General features: G+C 40.0%; 1 long non-coding RNA gene across 1 annotated transcript in view; it reads left to right on the top strand.

The window, feature by feature from the left end:
- The window catches only part of LOC137430594 (uncharacterized), a 17,132-nt gene extending 12,924 nt beyond the window's left edge, over window positions 1–4,208 (top strand). The window contains exons 4-5 of the long non-coding RNA XR_010985115.1: window positions 3,600–3,732; window positions 3,835–4,208. This is a non-coding gene — a long non-coding RNA (uncharacterized LOC137430594). The remainder of the gene's footprint in view (window positions 1–3,599; window positions 3,733–3,834) is intronic.
- Window positions 4,209–4,758: the final 550 nt, after the last annotated feature.

Raw genomic sequence — 4,758 nt, 5'->3', positions numbered from 1 at the left:
TGACTCCATCTTTGCTCTTTGCTTATTCGGGTTCCTCCTGATGACTCCATCTTTGCTCTTTGCTTATTTGGGTTCCTCCTGATGACTCCATCTTTGGTCTTTGCTTATTCTGGTTCCTCCTGATGACTCCATCTTTGCTCTTTGCTTATTCGGGTTCCTCCTGATGACTCCATCTTTGCTCTTTGCTTATTCGGGTTCCTCCTGATGACTCCATCTTTGCTTTTTGCTTATTCTGGTTCCTCCTGATGACTCCATCTTTGCTCTTTGCTTATTCGGGTTCCTTCTGATGACTCCATGTTTGTTCGGGTTCCTCCTGATGACTCCATCTTTGCTCTTTGCTTATTCGGGTTCCTCCTGATGACTCCATCTTTGCTCTTTGCTAATTCGGGTTCCTCCTGATGACTCCATCTTTGCTCTTTGCTTATTCAGGTTCCTCCTGATAACTCCATCTTTGCTCTTTGCTTATTCGGGTTCCTCCTGATGACTCCATCTTTGCTTATTCTGGTTCCTCCTGATGACTCCATCTTTTCTTTTTGCTTATTCTGGTTCCTCCTGATGACTCCATCTTTGCTTTTTGCTTATTCTGGTTCCTCCTGATGACTCCATCTTTGCTTATTCGGGTTCCTCCTGATGACTCCATCTTTGCTCTTTGCTTATTCGGGTTCCTCCTGATGACTCCATCTTTGCTCTTTGCTTATTCGAGTTCCTCCTGATGACTCCATCTTTGCTCTTTGCTTATTCGGGTTCCTCCTGATGACTCCATCTTTGCTCTTTGCTTATTCGGGTTCCTCCTGATGACTCCATCTTTGGTCTTTGCTTATTCTGGTTCCTCCTGATGACTCCATCTTTGCTCTTTGCTTATTCGGGTTCCTCCTGATGACTCCATCTTTGCTCTTTGCTTATTCGGGTTCCTCCTGATGACTCCATCTTTGGTCTTTGCTTATTCTGGTTCCTCCTGATGACTCCATCTTTGCTCTTTGCTTATTCGGGTTCCTCCTGATGAGTCCATCTTTGCTTTTTGCTTATTCTGGTTCCTCCTGATGACTCCATCTTTGGTCTTTGCTTATTCGGGTTCCACCTGATGACTCCATCTTTGGTCTTTGCTTATTCGGGTTCCTCCTAATGAGTCCATCTTTGCTTTTTGCTTATTCTGGTTCCTCCTGATGACTCCATCTTTGGTCTTTGCTTATTCGGGTTCCTCCCGAGGACTTCATCTTTGCTCTTTGCTTATTCGGGTTCCTTCTGATGACTCCATCTTTGCTTTTTGCTCATTCGTGTTCCTTCTGATAAGTCCAATGTAGTATTTGGTTTTCCATTTCATTATGTAGGCATACCTGATACATTACAAATACAGACTTGTGAAGACTACCTTATGAGATGTTTGTTTTCCAACATGATCCACATGATAAACTCCACAAATAATTCAAAATAAGTATTTTAATTTTGTTTTCATTTGCTGCTGAGTAAATGAATGCATATTTATATGGAGTAGGCCTCAAAGCCTTTAAGGTAGGCCAAATCAGATACTGGTAGTTTCGATTTTCAAAGGCTTGAAAAATCCAAGATTTCTTAAAATACGAGGGAGTGCTGAAAACTGTTTATTTTTTCCAAAACAGGTAAAGATATTCGAATGAAACAAAGCACAGTCGGCACATTAATTATTTCCGCTGCTGGGTGTGTAGTTTTGTGATTCCAGCATTAGATGTCTCAGCGCTCCGTTAGTCAAGATGGCGGAGGCAGCACGACGTTGTTCGTGCAGAAGCAGCGTTCAGTTATTGAGTTTCTAACAGCAGAGAATATGACTCCTATCAGAGATTCATCAGCAAATGAAAGGGGTCCCTGAAGTTAACACCCGTCACCCGATTCAAAGTATGGATTGTACCATTACAAAAGGGGAGTTGTGGATTGTACCATTTCAAAAAAGGGGGTAGGAATCCAAAACACACTACCCTAACCCTAACTCTAACACCAATGACCCAAACCAATCCGAACCTTATTCACCTATTACATCATGTTTCTCAATCCATTACCCGATTAATCCCGTTTCTCTATTCACATCTTATTGACGGTCCCCCATTGTGTAATGCAGAGAATATGACTCCTATCATCTTTGCTGGCCTGAAATTTGGGTCGGCTTGGCCTAACCAGAATTACAGCGATAGGGAAAAGGTATAGGTTAGGGTAGATTTGTTGGTGTTGCCGATTCATCAGTAGCATGTTTACCTCTCTATTTGTGGTTGAATAGCGAAAGGCTTGTTTTGCATCGGTGTGTTCGATCACATTGCTCATAGAACATTCCCACATCCTGTGAGTGGTGACATGTCCAGGATCGATCCAAGCCTTGAAGCATTCACGACTTGCCTAACACTCTTGAGAGAGTATAGAAATTTGTTGTTGGCAAGGAGCCCTCAGAATACTACATCAACCACAAAGTATGGACAGGCTTCACCTGTGAACTACATAGGTTCCATATGTCCGGATTTTAAGGTTCGTTCAGATTTTGTGGAGATATGAAACCATTTCCATTTTTGAAAAGTTTGAGAGGTTCTGAATCCAAAAAACAATGTTTCCATTTGATTTGAATTTTTTTTTTTCAAATCAAATCAAATTAGAAATCAAAAAAATTTCAAATCAAATGGAAACTGATTTTCGGAATCAGAAACTCTCAAACTTTTCAGAAATGTAAATGGTTACAAATCCCCACAAAATCGAAACGAAATTACATATGGAACCTAAGATTAGGTAAATTACCTCCAACCTGCAGGTCATTTATGACCCAAGTTGATCTTCATGGACAATCACATAATGACGACTTTTCTAAAGATGTGCTCAGGTTTCCACAAGCTCAAAATCAAAATGCTCAGTATACTTTTGCCTCGAACTGCATATTAACTTACAACTTCTGTGAGGTTCGTCTTCACGACGAGGCCAACATCACCCTCTCTCTCTCTCGATGATGTGTAAAACTCTCTCTTGAACCATGATGCTCTCTTTGTGAACTCGGTGAAAATGCTTCGCACATCTAATTGAACATCGAATATGAGGAGCTGTGTTCAATTTCACTAAGCAACTGGAATATTTGAAGGCCTCCCAGAATAAAAAGCTTTCCATTTTTTATGCCAAATGAGTCGGCTCACGAGGGATGTAATGGAAGGAAGGGAAAGAAGGTTAGAGAAAGATAATCTCCATAATGTAGTGAGTTTGGCAATTAATGTGCTCTAAATTACTCTCTGCAGAGCTGCTCAGCTGTGTATTGGAATATGAAGGATGGTGTTAGTAATTTTCTTTATATCAAGTTCGTTGCCTTGCATCTGTTAATGTTGGGAAATAATTATGGAAAAAAAGTTCTGCCTCAGAGCTAGGTCTCAATGCATAGAAAACTAGAACGGAACTCAGTAGAGAGCAATCCTCCGCCAGGTGAACACTTTATGTTTTGTATCCCACTGTTCGGCCGGATCTAGATTCAGACCTGAACCAAAATCGAATCGGCATGTTCTTGTCACCTACACAACTCATGCACCAAGTTTATTCATAACTCGTCCATAACTTTTTGAAATATGTTTTTCCTGAATTCTCAGTCTCTCTGTTTTTGTCTTCAGGATGGCTCTGGAGAAGTCTCTGTTATAGAGCTGAAAGCAGCACTGCAGACAGCCTGTGGATCTGATGACGAGGACTTAGACAATGTGTTCAAACACATGGACACCTCCAAGGATGGACAGATTGATTTTAATGGTGCATTATAATGCTTACAATCTTTAGGCTTTTCATTTTATTCATGTCGTTCAGTTCTGGTAAAGCGACAAGTAAACTGAAACTTGGTGTCTTTGTTTGCAGAGTTTTCTCAAGCATTTCGCAAGAAATGAAGCTTCGGGAAAACAAAGCTTCCTCTTCTTCTTTCAATTTTCATGTTATACAACTCATTCGCTGCACATTATTTTTCATTGGTACATAAAACCGAGTATGTACAACTTCCCTTTTTGTCGATTGTTATTCTTTAATATTATTACTGTTATTGATCTAGGCATTAATATTGTTAGCTTTACAAACCTTTGGCCCATTGTAACAATGGTGCAACATAATCGTTTGAGCAATATGATGTTTATTCGTTATTTATGAACCCATGCTTGCTGCAAAATAGTGATGGTGTCGTTTGTCTCTTCCTGTGATCATTATAAAGATGAAAACAAATAAATCTTTGGATGATGTGATTTCTGCCCAATCTATACAATTTTGTTACATTTGTGCAGGTATAATACTCACAGGATAATTCAATTAATAACACTCAACAGTGAGATGTTCCGCCACCCTGCGGGAGCAGCAGGAAGGGTCATGTTATTATCCTCTGTGGGGTGTATAGATGAGAGTAGATCTTGGCTCGGGACCGTTAGTGTGTTTGGCGGTGGAGGGGTGGGGAGACGTGATAAGCATACAATGTCTGAAGAACGTTGGGTTTCCTCCCTTTCAGTTGTGTTAAACAGCAGTAGCGACTGGTTCAAAAGGTAATCATACATGTTTGTGGTTTAAAATATTTTTTACTTCTGGTATAGGCTTGTCCCACGATAATGTATTTATACACATTAAAACGGCGTTTGTCCAAGGAGGAAAACCCTTTTGGGGAAAGGAGATATTATTAGTAATAGTATTGTTTGTAATAACATTAATATTATGCTATTATAATTAATATTGTCATTACTTTTGTTATTAGACGCAGCCTTGGAAAAATGCCATGTTTAGCTATCTTAACACTGTGTTGAAGGT

The sequence above is a fragment of the Myxine glutinosa genome, chromosome 7 (assembly GCF_964187855.1).
Source record: "Myxine glutinosa chromosome 7, kmMyxGlut1.1, whole genome shotgun sequence".
Classification (NCBI taxonomy): domain Eukaryota; kingdom Metazoa; phylum Chordata; class Myxini; order Myxiniformes; family Myxinidae; genus Myxine; species Myxine glutinosa.
The sequence above is the reverse complement of the archived record's forward strand: the minus strand, read 5'-3'. Positions and strand labels throughout refer to the sequence as shown.